At 41.1% G+C, this 17,653-nt stretch overlaps 1 pseudogene; it reads right to left on the bottom strand.

The window, feature by feature from the left end:
• LOC133925414 (importin beta-like SAD2) overlaps positions 1–10,456 on the bottom strand; it is a 31,964-nt pseudogene extending 21,508 nt beyond the window's left edge.
• Positions 10,457–17,653: the final 7,197 nt, after the last annotated feature.

Below are 17,653 nucleotides of genomic sequence, written 5' to 3'. Positions count from 1 at the left end.
CATATTGTTGTACTCACTGAAAGGTCCGACATGTGCAATATTACAAGCGTCAGACTATCCGACGTGTACTCTATGAACTAGCCATTGAAACACCACTTTCTTTCTTGTGGACGCCGGAAGCTCCGGAGTGATGTTCTCTTTGAACGCCAAACATCCTACATGCATACGATATCAACCGAGCTATTTTACAGCCCCTCTGGAATAATAGTCTGACGTGAACTTGTTGTGAACGCTGGAGTTTCCAGCGTGTTTATTTTTGTGACCGCCAGATTATCCTATAGAACAATCTTTGTGTACGCCAGATTATCCTGCGTGTTCATTTTGAACAGTGTTGGGGGGAAATAGACCAGCCTGAGGATAATGGTTGGCGGTCGCTATCAAAGGTCCCACAAGTACCTTCAGCCTTCGGACTCAGCAGGAGGCTCCATCCCCGAAGGCTGCGAATTCCTTCGGGCCACCTCTCCGTCTCGTACGTGGCCTTCTGAAGGCTCGGAGCTATAGCAAGTGCCCTAGAGCCTGCGGCCTCCGAGCTCAATAGGAGGCCTTATCCCCGGGGGCTGCAAATACCTTTGAGCCGCCCCTTCGGTGCCCATGCGGCCTTCTGAAGGCGTGACCGGCCTTTGGAGATAACATCAGAGAAGAAAGGACACCCCCTTCTGCCGCCGATGTGACGCAAGGTGACGGGCGATAAATGTCGGTGCAAGTGGTGCTTATCCTGACACCCCAACACGATGCAAGTCATCTTGACACCCCCGGTAGAGCAGCGTCAGGCCGTAATTGGCAACCGGCTCACCCCTCAGGGGGCAAGCACCAAAATAGTTACCACAGTAGATATTTATCTTCTATGTAGTCTAAAAGGTAGTTATCCAAGATAAGGTCTAGTGATAACTTGTACACTAAGATACATACTGTCTTATAAATAGGGGGTCATGGTCACCTGGAATAGGAGGTCGAAAAAAAGAGCCCGCTCAAGACTCAGCCAGATCCTAGATATTTGTATATTGTGATAACTTGTACACTAAGCTACATATTGTCTTATAAATAGGGGGTCATGGTCACCTGGAACAGGAGGTTGAAAAAAAGAGCCCGCTCAAGACATCACGGAGAAGCATAATCACAAAGTTTTCCTGTGATACTTCCCCTAGCCCGGTCCATATTTTTACTATCAATACATTCATGGTGTTCTTTCCTCTCAAATTTCATCTCCAAGTTTGAGTCTCCTCCTTAGAAGAAACTCTCGTCGTACTTGCTGGGGCAAGACGATCTCTTGATCCAACAAACAGATTATCAATTTGTATTTTAGACATAACTTTTTGCTCTAAACTCTAATTTTGATGATCTTCGACTTTATAGAAAGCTTGTGAAGAGTTCTACATAATTGTACATAAATCCATCCCATTTTATCATATCAAAATTTATAGAACAAATCCAATTCATTTCTCTCTTTGTCCTGGCTTTGATGACTTATCTCTTGTTGCATCCATAAGACCTACTGAAGCATATACTTGACAAACATGTTAGAGTGATGTTCTCTGTGAACGCCGAAACATCCTACGTGCATACAATGTCAATAGAGTCATTTTGCAACCCATCTGAAAAATAGTACGACATGAACTTCTTGTGAACACCGGAGCTTATGATATGTTTATTTTTGTGAATGTTGGATTATCCTATGCAACAATCTTGTGTATGTCGGATTATCCAGCGCGTTCATTTTTAGCACACTATCACTTCGTATTTTGGACATAACTTTTCACTTTGAACTTCAAATTTGATGATCTTATACTCTATGTAAAGCTTGTGAAGAGTTCTATATGACTGTATAGAAATCCATCCCATTTGATTACATCAAAATTCATAGGACAAATCTAATTCTTTTCTCTCTTTGTCCTGACTTCGATGACTTCTCTCTTGTTGCATCCATGAGACCTACTAAAGTATATACTTGACAAATATGTTAGTTGCATTGGCTATTTTGACATTAATCACCAAAATCATATAAATTCCTTAAAAGGTCCATGTTTGCTACATATGGCTTCCCGGCTTTGGTGGCTTGGCCCCGATGATGACAGCGGGTGGGCTAGGGCAGTGGTGTAGGAGCATGCTAGGGCCACCCGCCTACCTGACAACCCTTACTTAAGGAGTGGTGGCCTAGCGGAGTCAGAGTCCTGCCTGACTTGATTGATACTCGTTTTTTTAGTTATTATACAACAATCTATATTTTTTGGGCTCACTATGGATTTATCTAGTGTCCAAATGAGACTTTTGAATAGTCAAACAGATTCGTTTTGATGAGCTTTATGCATCTACAGTCTCTGATCGTCCATCTGATTTATAGATAAAAACTCAAGCTTTTGCCCACACTTTTCACTTTTCCCCATCAACATTTTTTTTGCTAATATTTAGGGTATTATAGTTAAAAGTGGCCCGTTTCATTGTAGTCCGCAATTTGCGAGTTCTTTACTTGATTTATTTGTTTTATCCCCTCGTTTGCATGCGGATTGAGAAAGAAAATGAGTGAATTTTGGTGATTGGTCGTGGTGATCATGGGACCTACTTGTCCTATGGTTCATTGAGTACACTCAGGGTTTGAAATTTGTCGAAAACTTGTCAAATATCATGAAAACCGGTCAATTCAACCCGCACTAAATTTTGGATTCGAACGGTTTTTGAATTTAAATTCAAAAAAATCACAAAAAAATCGAAAATACTAAAGATAATTCTAAGACCTTCTGTGAAAAAAATCAAAAATAATATCTTTTACATTATATTTCATGGAGAGGAAGTTTGGAAAAAAGAAAAAGCATGCTTTAAAAAGCGTGCAACTCATTTAGTAGGGTTCACGTTAAGGACAATATTAACATACAAACACATATTTTGTGTGTGTATGGTGCACCTTAAGAGGATCTAAAATTAGTTTTACTTCATTTAAAGTTTTATTAATTTCTCCATGTTTTTACATAGTTCACAAGCATAAAGTGAACATGTTAAGGAATAGCTCTGTAATTAACTTTGTCATGTCTACCATTATTTTTATTACACAAAGAATTGTTTAAGTAAACTAATAAGAGTTGTTTCACTAATTTTGGGGGGAGTGATGAATTACTTATGAATGGATCTAGTTGCAACACATTTACTCAATCCTGCACGTTACAATAACTATTTCATTATTTCATGTATTTTTAAAAGATAGAGGATCATGTAAGAAGACTAAAAAGATTGGTTTCAGATTTTTTGATTAGCAAATAATTAACTATACATTTAACTAGGTTTAGCAAATAAATTTTGTCGCACAAAATATACAACTTTTTTATGAGTATAAATACTTTTATTCTTTAGATCATGTTACAAGAAAACCAACAATTTGTTTCACTTGATTTGAAGCTGAGATAAATTAGTTATCGATTTTATAAGGTTAAATTATTTTTTAATTTTTCTTGAACTTTACTGAAATTCGATAAAATCAAATAGTTTTTGATGAAAATTGAGCGGTTTTCATAGGAAATCAAGCGGTTTCGACCACAAATGAAATGCGAGAAATGTGGTTGGTTTTCGGTAGAATTCGGTCAGTTTTCGATTGAATTGACCTGATTTTGCCTTGGTCAAACCAGTTTAACCAATTTAGTTCGGTCGAATTCTCACCAAATTTTGACTGCATTTTTCGATATTCATGAATTTTGGAAATTTCGCTAAGACAGTTGTGGTCTATACGAAGACAAGCTGAAGTAGGGCTAAAATCCAAAATCAGACAACATATGTCACAGTATTTGTCGAAATAGACAACATATCGTTGTATTTATAATTTTAGCATCCGAATTCGGCATCTTATTTACTGAAAACTGACTTTTGATACATCGGACGCAGAAAAAATACGGGCCCGACTATATTCGGCATCTAATTTTAGCATCTGTATTCGGCATCTCATTTACCGAGAACTGACTTTTGACATACCGCACACAAAAAAAATGCGGGTCCGACCATATTCAGCATATGAAGTGCAGAATATGACACTATAGCCAGGTGCCGAATATGCCGAATATAGCCTATACCGGCATATGAGGTTCACGGCATAAAATGATAGAATCAAAGTGCCCGTAGCCGGTACAGACCATATGTGAGGAACCGTTCAAATAATATTCTAATTAATCACCAAGAGGATCATTATTCATAATCACAACCTCGATCATTAACCAGAATATCATCGCGGTAGTCTCGGTACGTGTTTTGTGCCCAAGATCGGAACACGTGCCTTCCATCATTTAGCATTACAACATAGCTTAAGAAAGTGCAAGTAATTAACATTTATATTGCAAGTCTTTAACATGCAACCATTTCCAACAATTTACATCAAAAGGTAACAATATCTACGCACCAGAAACATAAACCTATACAACAAAAGAGAGTGGAGCCACACGCCCTTAGGCTCCACCCCAAAAGCATGACCTCTGAGAGTAGGATGCACTACTCTTGCTCGCCACCCTGATTGGCAGGTATGAAGTAGCCAAACGTCGGCTCTTCCTCACCAGCAGCACCTAAAAATGCAAGCATGAGTACGAAGATACTTGTAAGACTTAAACCATATAGAGAACATATACATAGCTTGACTCCAAGGATTATGCATTGAGCCATTAGCAAGGAAAAGCCACATGGTTGAGTTAAACATAAGCGGTAAGCAACCTAGACATATAGGTGTGAGCAAATAACTTAACCAACAAAATATAATTCTACCCTTCCATAACCAACTAAACATGAATAACTGAAACCATAAGAACATATAAGTAACAAAGACCAACTCAACCATCTCCCACATATCCAACCATTAACCACAAGCGAAAACTCTACCACTCATGCAGATAGATAGAAGCATGCTCATGACCGAGAGTGCGGTATTTCAAAATATTTTTACACCCTGCAGGGGATACTCCTAGACCCACACAACTTGAGGACCATACGGCGTGCATGACCACACAGATCCATACAGGGGGTACTCATGTCAACCTTTCCCAATAAACCCCGATCATTTGAAACATGCATCGCTTGGTGCGGTGGTACTAGAGCTACTCCCGGAGCAAACTAGTACCACTACAAGCCCGCCCGCTCACACCGTCGATGTTCAGGTTCCAAGTGACCACAGCTACAAAGTTATTCGGCTCGCCTTACCATTAGATCGGCATATGGTGAGTACGTAAGTGCTAAAGCTGACTACACCGACAATCGGTGCTTAAACGACGCAAGCGGTCTACAGTGTTCAGTTTCCTCTTCCAACCTACACAGAGGAACTCCACATCCGGGTAGGATAAACACCTCCTAGCACCGCCAACATCTCGTCTTATACTCACCACTCATACAACCATCATCAACCCATATCCAATATTAGGATCATTGTGAAAGTAAATAACGCCTATGCTCACGAACGATGAAACAATTCACCGCTCGACTTCTACCGAATGACCTATACATTGCTAAGCATTTTGATTTAACTTGTAATCTAAACACCAACAACATACTCAAGGCAATAAAGAAAGGATCAACAATAATTCAAGGTAAAAGTAATGCATTCAACATAGGATCTACCCACTTGTACTCAATCTCGACTCGACACATGAAAACATACATAAGTATAGTTTATCAATTTTATACTTCATTCAATTGAACAGTGCAATATGCTTAGTTGCTTGCCTTGCTGCTCTGGTGGCTACCTATAATTACCCACACAACACTCGCAGAAATTCGGAAGATTGGAGTCACCTTCGACTACGGTCATCTCCCGCTCTGGCTCCTTGTTCACTAAAGAAGAGCGCATGCAATGATAGCATGAGTGAATACAACAAGGTATGCTACAATGCTTAACAACATGCTAGAAGGATAAAACATGCGAATCAATGCCATACTAAATGACCTAAACGAAATCTGGAAAATAACAACCACCCGGAGTATCTGGGTTGGTTCGGAATATCCGGGTCCAGACCCTTCGCGTGAACCTCCGGAAGAGGCGTTTGGTTACTGCCTTTTTATTGACTAGCTCAGAGTATCCAGGTTCCGGAGCCTCCGAGCCATCCTCCGGTGAAGGTACTCAATTAGCCACTATTCCAACTTAATCCAGAACCTCCGGGTTGGTCCGAACTATCTGGACTGTGCCGGACACTCCGGGTGAGGCTCCGGAAGAGGCTTTCTGTTAATCATTAACGCAATTACCCGGAGTCTCCGGGTTTACCCGAATTATCCGGGTGAGGCAGACTTAGGTTCTTCCACAACTTTTCCCTCGGTCGATTCGACTCACTTTACAAATCTGTGCTACACAAACATGTATATGACATATGCAAAGGATTCCAAACCCATTTTGCACCCTAAATCCTAACAAATTTTGAACACAATTCGACGGACGATTTTTGCTGAACCCAGAGTATCCGGGTGAGGCCAGAATATCCGGGTCAGCCCGAAGAAACTGTTCTCAAGTGCATTTTTGGTCGATTCGAGTTGCAATCTTCAACAAGCCTAAAGGGAACATGTTAGGGATAGTCCAAGGGTCCTGGAACTCACTCGTCAATTAGCAACACGACTATATAGCAAAAATTTATCCAAAACTCCATTTTTGCTCCAAAAAGCTCAAGAACTTCAAGAACTACTCAATTCTTCCATGAAAACGAAAATGAATTGGATAGATGAGTAACTCATGAGCTAGAGAATGCAATGGTACCACATGCATACATTGACCTTGCTCCTAGAGAGAGAAATCCAAGGGAGAGTTGAAAGTGCCTAGAGGGGGGGTGAATAGGCTTTTCTGAAAATTAAAACTAAAAATAGCGGATTAAACTACCGGATATTCCGGTGAAGTCTGGATACTCCGGTATGGTCCGGAGTATCCGGTCTAGTCCGGAGTCTCCGGCCTGACAGGAAATTTCAGAATAAATGTGAACTAAAGACAACAGCTAGAGTCTAAGAATTACACTAGGTCAACTAGATATCACAAGGCTAGAATAACACTCAATACTAGCAAGATTGACACTATAGCAATTTAAATGACAAATTACCAAATTCACACGATAAAGTAAATTTTGCAAATAAGAACACGTGAATATATCCCGGAGTTCGGCCACCTCACAAAGAAGTGCCTACGTCTCCGTTGAGGAGCTCACAAAGAGCCGGGTCTTCTCCAACCCTATCCTCTTCTAGCGACCACCAAGATCAAGCTAGAAATTCTTACTCAATATCAAGATGCTTACAAACTTCCCGAGGCACACCACAAGTTTTGGATGCTCTTCGGGCGACTCCTTTCATTCTAGAAGCCCAAAGCTTCAAGAGAGATGATCGCAGTAGATGCTCGATGAAGAACTCAATGCTCAAGTGGCTTGAACCCTCTCCAAACACACACTCTCAAATTTGTGCAAACTTTGCTCTAGAGATGATCGGAGGGGCTTTGAATGCTCTTAAAGTGCTCAAGAAGTCTCAAGAATACTAGCCACAGCAAGCACTAAATGCTATGGAGAGAGGGGGCATTTATAGCACTCTCTCACAGACTAACCGTTACTGTTTTTGTCAGAGCTTACCGGAGTATCCGGTGTACACCGGAGTCTCCGGTCCTAATTCCAAAAACGGCGTCAGAACGGTCACGAACATGTCAGAACTAGCCGTTACAGTTCTGTTTAATTACCGGAGTCTCCGGTGAACACTGGAGTCTCCGGTCCTGACAGATTTTCCAAAAAGACTAAGTCCGGAGACTAGCCGGATCCGCCGGCATCTCCAGGTACCGGAGTATCCGGTGAACACCGGAGACTCCGGTCTTTATTTTCTTTTATCAAAAAGATTAAATGCTAACCGAAAGTCTCTGCCGGAGTCTACCTCGGAGACTCCGGCTGCACACTAAACATTTTACCGGAGTATCCGGTGAACACCGGAGACTCCGGTCTTTTTTTCTTAAAAAGAATAAACCGTAACCGAGACTCTCTGCCGGAGGCTATCTCGGAGACTCTAACTGAACACTGAGTACGAGACTCCGGATTCTGAAGATTTTTCAGAAATAGTTTCGTGTCCGTAAGTGAATGTGTCTCTCAACTGGGTGGTTCTAAAGAATCTCTTGAGCATTGAGACACTAATCAAGCAATCAAATCCATCCATCTAAAAAATATGTCTATCCTAGACTCAATTTCAAAAGTAAAATGAATGTAAACCCTATCTTGTACCCTTCGTTGATTCTTCATTTGTTTCGGCGGGGGTCAAACGTCATTTACCTTCACAACTAATGTTTATACATGTTCAATACTCGAAAAGCATGTTAGTTCTTTAATCGTTTTGTCATCAATAAGCCAAAACCCACTTAGGGGGCCTAGATGCACTTTCAATCTCCCCCTTTTTGGTGATTGATGACAACCCGATTAAAGCATACACAAGGATATATGAAAAAGATTTTGAATTCTAGAAGATATGGTGAGCTCCCCCTAAATGTGTGCATTGGTTTAAACGGAGTTAAACATCAATGCACATATTTGAGAATTTAAATTCACAGGAGCTCCCCCTATATCCTAGAATCCGTGGGATACAAAATTTATGATAAGATATAGAGCACACAAAACTTAAGAAAGTACGACAATCATCACACTAACATAAAAGGTCTTACAAATTAAACGACACAAAGTTCATCGCAAACAAAAGTCCAATTGTCCAACGGCGATAGGAATTAAAAGGAGTCCAAAGCTAAGGAAACTAAGGAAATGGATAACTATCTCTCCCCCTTTGGCATCCAGCACCAAAAAGAGAGAGCCTACTCGCTGCTGCCATCTTCCTCATCATCTTCTTCCTCTTCTTCACTTCCTTCGGCGCCGTCAGAGGAATCATCTTGAGCTTGTTGTTGAGAACTCTCGGCAGCAGCTTGGGCTTCATCATACCATGCCTAAGGGTTCTCAACCTCAAATGGTGCACTCTCCGCTTCATCTGACTCAATAGGAGAGCAAGGTGGCTGGAGGTTCATGGATGAGTACATTTGTTTCTGACGATTCTCCATTTTCCTTAAGCGAGCACCTTGATCCTTGATTTGAGTGGTATTATGGGTGCAAATCTTGAAAATTGCTTTGAGAGCGCTCTTGATGAATGATGACTCTTGAGGAGGAGCACGTCTCGAGGCAAATGGTCTCGAGCTAGGAGGAGCACGAGGAGGTGATGGAGATATGGAGGGAGCTTGAATGTTCAAAGGCCTCATTCTGTAGGGTTCATACTTAATCTCCTTCACAAAAGTCTTCTTGGATACCTTTTCAATGATAAACATGAGATAAGGAGCATATCCACAACTTTTTATGGGCGACTTGGATGTAAAGACAATTTCTTCCCAAAGAAAGTAAGCCACGCTGAAAGGAGCATGATCATTAGATATGGCTGTAAGGAGATTTCTGGATATACTCTGAACTGTTGTTGCATCTTCGCTCTTGGGCGCCAAGGTGAGTCGGAATAGGGAGTTCAAACAACGATAGAAAGGCCTCATTCCCGTGAGCTTTCCGAACTCAACTCGTCCATGATTCAGATACATGAACCCAATTTCTTCCAATGTCAGATGATTCTCATTGTGAATTTGATCTTTGGAAGTATCTCTGGCATCAAGATGGAAATAGTGACCAAAGCCTCTGAAGCTAATCCTGTATTTGACTCCCTCTGTCATCCAGTGCATAATGAGATTTTCACATCCCTCAAACCACACTGTAGCATATAATTGTGCGATAACTTCCTCGCACCAATCATACCTGAAAGCCATAATATTTTTTACCTTCTTGCTCTCACAAGCTGCAATCACTTCAGTGAACACAGGGTCATTTTTCCTGGCCATATAATCCCAATCAATCCATTGCATGGGAGTAATAGGCTTTTTCTTGGCCAAGATTACTGTCTCATAGAAGTCTGCCTGAAAATCATTTCAGAAGTGATAATCTGCAATACTCTTCTCATAATCATACGGGTTGTTCAACCTTTCACTAACAACCCTGGAAACATGCTTCATGTAGTTCACTGTCTGCTTTGGAGTATCAATGACACAAGCAGTTCTCCGAGGTCTATGAAGTTTCAAGGGTCCAATGACTTCATCGACTTGTTCTTCTTCATCATTCTCGGACTCAAACGAGTGATCTTGAGCAACACCTTTGCCTCTTTCTTCCCTAGAGGGCATGCTTCCTTGTCCTCTTCCTGCTGTCACTTTAGCTGGTCCCTTTCCCCTTGCAAAATCTCGGCCTCGCATAGCTTGAGATTTGGTTCGGCAAACGGTCACAATATCCCTTTCATAATTTCCAGCATCTCCGCCTTCCTCAATGTGGATACCACCACCTGCGGCTACTTTGCGGACTCTTTCACCACTAGCATGACTGCTTCCACTATCTTCCGATCGGGCAGGAGCTCTTGTTTCTTGAGCACGAGGGTCACTTCTTTGTTTCTTTTTCCTCTCGAAAGTGTGACCCTTCTCAAAACGGTCTCCGGCCATTGCAAGAACACCTAGGAGATATGGAATGAACAAAGGATGTGAGGAACAAAAGTTTGGACAGAATATGCTGAAATTTCAGGCTGATACCGGAGTATCACCGGATACTCCGGTCAGCCCCGACAGAATTCCAAAAAGGTTAGGGTTTGGAAGATTTGGTCGACTAGAGATGAAACAAGTTTGGGAAAGTGTTCTAGAAGGTACTAGGAACTATTCTACCAAGGGAAAACAACTCTAGGCAAGGGCATTAAGAGATCGGGAAGATTGTTGAAAACGGTACCTTTGAGCTCAAATCCTCCAGGGATTTTGAAGAATAGGGATCTCCGGAGGTTCCGGCCTTCAATCCAAGTGAGAAAAGTAGCAAGACTTGAAGATCCTTGGGTTCTTCTCAAAAATCACCGGAGAGAAAGCTATTTGGAGTGAGGACAAGTGAATAGATGAGAATAGATAACTGTTTGGGCTGGGGAAATATATAGGATTCTGGAAACACCGGAGACTCCGGTGTAGACCAGAGACTCCGGTCCTGACACTTTTACCGGAGACTCCGATGGACACCAGAGACTCCGGTCCTGACGCATGTACCGGAGACTCCGGTGGGGACCGGACTTTCCGGTAACTGGAAACAGGACAGGAATCAGCTGAGGCTGTGAACAGTGTCAAGTCCGGATACTCCGGTGAACACCGGACATTCCGAGACCTGGAACTGTCACAGGAAGATTTAGAGCTGAAAAGTTGGGGAGGGGATTTTCTGGGAGAAAGATGTTGGACAAGAGGATTAATTTGCTAAATGTGATCAGCCAACAAGCATCATTACATAACTATGATCACAAATTGCAAATTATGATCGAGAGATCAAAAAGCCAAATAATTTTGAGAAAAACACTCAAAATGCAATTTTCGCAAACTCTTAACTAAGAAAGCTATAAATCTATAACAAGCAAGTGTATGCAACAGTTTAAGCCACGTTCCGAGAATCTAGGATATTTAATTCACTTCTTAACTCGCAAAACCTTTGCTCGTCTAGTGGTTTGGTGAGGATATCGGCTAATTGTTTTTCGGTTCTCACATGGCGAATATCAATATCCCCTTTTGTTGCATGATCTCTCAAGAAATGATGTCTAATGTCTATGTGCTTGGTTCTTGAGTGTTGTACGGGATTGTTGGCTATTTTGATGGCACTCTCATTATCACATAAAAGTGGAATTTTGGAAGTTTTGTGGCCATAGTCTCTTAGAGTTTACTTCATCCATAGGAGTTGAGCACAACACGCTCCCGTGGCAACATATTCGGCTTCGGCGGTGGATAGAGCTACGGAGTTTTGTTTCTTGGATGACCATGACACTAAGGACCTACCCAAGAATTGGTAAGTTCCCGAAGTACTTTTTCTATCCACTTTGCAACCGGCATAATCGGAGTCCGAATAGCCGATAAGGTCGAAGGATGACCCTTTTGGATACCATAACCTAAGGTATGGAGTATGAACTAAATATCGAAGAATCCTCTTAATGGCCATTAAATTGCATTCTTTGGGAGCGGCTTGAAATCTTGCACACATACACACACTAAGCATGATATCGAGCCTAGATGCACATAAGTAAAGCAAAGATCCTATCATGGAACGATATACCTTTTGATCCATGCTTTTGCCTTCTCCATTGAGATCAAGATGTCCATTAGCTTGCATGGGCGTCTTGATTGGTTTGGCATTCTCCATGTCAAATTTCTTGAGCATATCTTTGATGTACTTGGTTTGGCAAATGAAGGTTCCTTCTTTGAGTTGCTTGATTTGAAATCCGAGAAAGAACTTCAATTCTTCCATCATGGACATCTCAAACCTCCTTGCCATAATCCTACTAAAGTCTTCACAAAATTGTTAATTAGTAGAACCAAATATAATGTCATCGACATATATTTGGCAAACAAATAAATCATTATCAACATTCTTAGTAAAGAGAGTAGAGTCGGCTTTGCCTATTTCAAAGCCCTTTTTGACAAGAAAATTCCTAAGGCATTCATACCATGCTCTAGGAGCTTGTTTTAGCCCATAGAGCGCCTTATGGAGTTTAAAAATATGCTCGGGATGTTTGGGATCTTCAAAGCCGGGCGGTTGCTCCACATACACCAATTTGGAAATTGGTCCATTTAGAAATGCGCTCTTCACATCCATTTGATATAACTTGAAATCATGGTGAGTAGCATAGGCTAATAAAATACGAATTGACTCTAGCCTAGCTACGGGAGCGTATGTCTCACCAAAATCCAAACCTTCGATTTGAGTAAACCCTTGAGCAACCAAGCGAGCTTTGTTCCTTGTTACTATCCCATTTTCATCTTGTTTGTTGCGGAAGACCCATTTTGTCCCAATCACATTTTGTTTTGGCCTTTCCACCAAAGACCAAACTTCATTTCTTTTGGAGTTGTTCAATTCTTCTTGCATGGCCATTATCCAATCCGGATCATCAAGCGCTTCTTCTACCTTCAAGGGTTCCAAAGAGGAAACAAAAGAGTAAAATTCACAAAAATTTGCAATTGCGAGTAGTTACCCCCTTTTGTATATCACCAAGGATGTTGTCCACAGGGTGATCTCTTTGGATACTTTGATGAACACATGGATGTAGCACTTGTGATTGATGTTGGATGTCTTCCACTTCATCATTCAAAAAATTGTTTGGATCTTCACGGTCTTGATGTTGATCTTGTGGTCTCTTGTCGTCTTGATCTTGGGTTGATATTGATGGTTCAACTTGCATCGATGAAGATGGTTGATCTCCATCGATTTGAGCTTCTTGAGTCTTTTGTTGTTCTAAGGGCTTGATTTCGCCAATTGCCATCTTCTTGATTGCTTCGCTTGGTATTTCTTCGTCACCTAAAACATTAGTATCCACTTGCTCCACTTGGGAACCATTAGATTCATCAAATGTTACGTCTCTCGCAATTTCAACACACCCGGAGGTTTTGTTGAAAAAGCGGTAGGCGTAGGCATTTGATCCATAACCAAGCATAAATCCTTCATCTACCTTTGGAGCAAATTTTGAACTTCTAGCTTTCTTGTTTAAAATGAAGCATTTACTACCAAAGACCTTAAAGTAGGAAACATTGGGCTTGTTACCGGTTAGAAGCTCATATGAAGTCTTATTTAACAACTTGTGTAAATACAATCGGTTGATGGCAAGGCATGCGGTGTTGATTGCTTCCGCCCAAAATTGATCCGATACCTTGTATTCATCAAGCATTGTTCTTGTGGACTCAATTAGAATCCTATTCTTTCTCTCGACCACTCCATTTTGTTGAGGGGAGTAGGGAGCCGAAAACTCATGCTTGATTCCTTCTTCATCAAGAAACTCTTCAACTTGTATGTTCTTGAACTCGCTTCCATTGTCGCTTCTAACTCTCTTGATCTTTACTTCGAACTCATTTTGTGCTTTTCTCGCAAACTTCTTGAAAATAGCTTGAGTTTTGTTTTTATCATGCAAGAAGAATACCCAAGTAAAACGTGAAAAATCATCAACAATAACTAAACCATATTTGTTACCTCCGATACTTATGTAAGTGATTGGCCCAAATAAGTCCATGTGAAGGAGTTTCAATGGTCTTGTAGTGGTCATCACATTTTTCAAGGGATGAAATGCCCCAACTTGCTTTCCCGCTTGGCAAGCACTACAAATTCTATTTTTCTCAAAAGTCACATTTGTTAGTCCTAGGATGTGTTCGCCCTTTTGAAGTTTGGACAAATTCCTCATGCCAACATGAGCAAGTCGGCGATGCCAAAACCAACCCATGCTAGACTTAGCCATCAAGCAAGTTTTAGGCTTCACTCCATCCGTTGAAAAATCAACAAGATAGAGTTTACCCTTCAACTTGCCGGTGAAGACTATTGAGGCGTCTTCCCTTCTAGAGACAACCACACCCTCATTTGTAAAAAGACAATTATAACATATTTCACATAATTGAGATACGGATAATAAATTGTAATTAAGTGATTTTACTAACAAGACATTTGAAATAGAAGTATCATTTGAGATGGCGATTTTACCTAGGCCCATTACCTCTCCTTTTCCATTATCGCCAAAGATGATGTTTTCATGAGGTCCTCCATTTTCTTCAAAGGAGGATAACATACTCTTTTCTCCGGTCATGTGATTTGTACATCCGCTATCAATGACCCAACTTGATCCACCGGAGGAGTATGCCTACAAAACAAAGTTATGCATTTATTTTAGGTACCCAAATGTGTTTGGGTCCTTTAGCGTTAGTCACAAGCACTTTTGGCACCCACACATTCCTTTTTACAATTCTATCTCTTGTGCGGGGATCAACATAAAGAGCAACCACTTTACCACGGTGGTCTCTCTTTAGCATGTATGAGGCATAAAAGGAACATTGGGGAGCATGAGCCTTCGGTTGCCGTGTTTGAGTCATGTGATTAACTTGTTTGCCTCCTTTGACAAACTTGAGGCATTCCACTCCATTCAATAGCACACGATCATTTGGCTTGCTTGTGTATTGGTCAAATCCAAGACCTCTCTTTTGCTTATTGTCTTTGGCTTGAATAGTCTTGTAAAGTGCATCCTTTGACTTATAAGTTTTGATGCACCCATATTTGACCAAAGCATTTAGCCTCTCATTTTCCTTTTGTAATACTTGCAAGGATTCAATATTAGTTGTACAAGCATTAATATCAAGGTTAGAACAACGAGAACATCCATTGCTAGTAGATGCATTAGATAGTAAATTTGCTTCACTAGAGTTGGATGAGCCTCTCTTAAGAATATCAATTTGTGTTTCAAGAGTTCTATAATTTTCATCTAAACAAGATAATTTCTCTTGAAGCAAGAAATTGTTACTCTTAAGATCGGCAATTGAGGAATTGGCTAAATCACAATCTTTAGACAATTTCTCAACTTTTTCTTTCTCTTTAGCAAAGAGCTCCTCGAGTTCAAGGTTTCTCTCCTTTTCAAGGATGAGCAAGTCTTCTTGTCTCTCAAGGGTCTCTTCATGACTATCTATTGTATCCATTAGCTCCTTTATTTTAGCCATGACATTTTTATTCAAACCTTTGAACAAATTATCACAATCACTATCATACTCACTATCACTATCTAGGAGCTTGGATTGAGATTTTACCTTGCGGCTCTTAGCCATGAAGCATTTTGGGGAGTCGCCATCATCATCATCACTCATTAAGAGTGATTTTCTTGGTGTAGGCTCATGAATAGCAATGGTGGCGACTCCTTCATCATTGGAGTCCGAGTCGGAGTTAGAATCCCACTCTTCTCCAATGTGTGCTTGACCCGAATATTTCTTCTTGTACATCTTGTTCTTGTCCTTCTTGTATGGCTTGACTTTGTTGTCTTCTTTGTCCTTTCCCTTCTTCTTGTTTGGACAATCGGCTATAAAGTGATCAATTTCGCCACATTCATAGCATGCCCTTCTTGATGTTCTCTTCTTAGGCATGTCTCTCTTGTACTTTGAATAGCCTCCTTTTCTCATGAATTTCTTAAACCTTTTCACAGAGAAAGCCATTTCTTCATCTTCGGAGCTTTCATCTTCACTTGTGCTTGATTCTTGGACTTGCTTACTTTTGCTTGCCTTGAGTGCAATTTCTTTATGCCTTGAGGTTGAGCTTTGTTTAGCATGAATCTTCACTTCATTTGCTTCTTCTTCCATAAGCTCATGAGCAAGAATCCTTCCAAGCACATCGCTTGGTGTGAGCCTCTTGTAATCTCTTCTCTCTCGGAGGAGCGTCACCAAAGTGGGATTTCTAGGAGCAAATGCTCTAAGTAGTCTCTTCACCACTTTGCGATCATCAATGTCCTCGCTTCCAAGCCCTCTTAGCTTGTTCACAAGCACCATCATCCGATCATATATTGCTTGAGGAGTTTCATGATCCTCCATCACAAATCTTCCTAGCTTTCCCTCAAGCAACTCTATTTTGGATTCTCTCACACTTGTAGTCCCTTCATGAGCAACTTGAAGTGTGTCCCAAATTTCCTTAGCTTCCTCAAGTCCATCCACTTTATTGAATTCCTCCGGACTCAAGGCACTAGCAACACACTTGTAGCTTGAGCATTGCGATGCATATTTTGTTCTTCACTTGAGGTGAGCTCTTGGTCTTCCTCCGGCAACTCAAAACCTGTGCAAACAATCTTCCAAATACTTGGATGAAGAGAGATTAAGTGCATTTTCATTTTGTGCCTCCAAGCGGCATAATGTGTACCATCGAAGAATGGTGCACGTCCGGATGGCACGGAAATGTAATTGCTTGAAGAATTCAAACGATCATAATTGAAAGGAATCTCACTTCCCTTTCCTTTACCATTACCATCATCACTCCTTGATGGATCATCTTTGAAACCCCTCGGACTTCCGGATGTCGACATAATGATTCCCTCCAAGCGGTGAAGCTTTATAGGAGGTTAGGCTCTGATACCAATTGAAAGTGCCTAGAGGGGGGTGAATAGGCTTTTCTGAAAATTAAAACTAAAAACAGCGGATTAAACTACCGGATATTCCGGTGAAGTCTGGATACTCCGGTATGGTCCGGAGTATCCGGTCTAGTCCGGAGTCTCTGGCCTGACAGGAAATTTCAGAATAAATGTGAACTAAAGACAACAGCTAGAGTCTAAGAATTACACTAGGTCAACTAGATATCACAAGGCTAGAATAACACTTAATACTAGCAAGATTGACACTATAGCAATTTAAATGACAAATTACCAAATTCACACGATAAAGTAAATTTCGCAAATAAGAACGCGTGAATATATCCCGGAGTTTGGCCACCTCACAAAGAAGTGCCTACGTCTCCGTTGAGGAGCTCACAAAGAGCCGGGTCTTCTCCAACCCTATCCTTTTCTAGCGACCACCAAGATCAAGCTAGAAATTCTTACTCAATATCAAGATGCTTACAAACTTCCCGAGCACACCACAAGTTTTGGGTGCTCTTCAGGCGACTCCTTTCATTCTAGAAGCCCAAAGCTTCAAGAGAGATGATCGCAGTAGATGCTCGATGAAGAACTCAATGCTCAAGTGGCTTGAACCCTCTCCAAACACACACTCTCAAATTTGTGCAAACTTTGCTCTAGAGATGATCGGAGGGGCTTTGAATGCTCTTAAAGTGCTCAAGAAGTCTCAAGAATACTAGCCACAGCAAGCACTAAATGCTATGGAGAGAGGGGGCATTTATAGCACTCTCTCACA

The sequence above is a fragment of the Phragmites australis genome, chromosome 7, assembly GCF_958298935.1.
Source record: "Phragmites australis chromosome 7, lpPhrAust1.1, whole genome shotgun sequence".
In the NCBI taxonomy this organism is placed as follows: Eukaryota; Viridiplantae; Streptophyta; class Magnoliopsida; order Poales; family Poaceae; genus Phragmites; species Phragmites australis.
The sequence above is the reverse complement of the archived record's forward strand: the minus strand, read 5'-3'. Positions and strand labels throughout refer to the sequence as shown.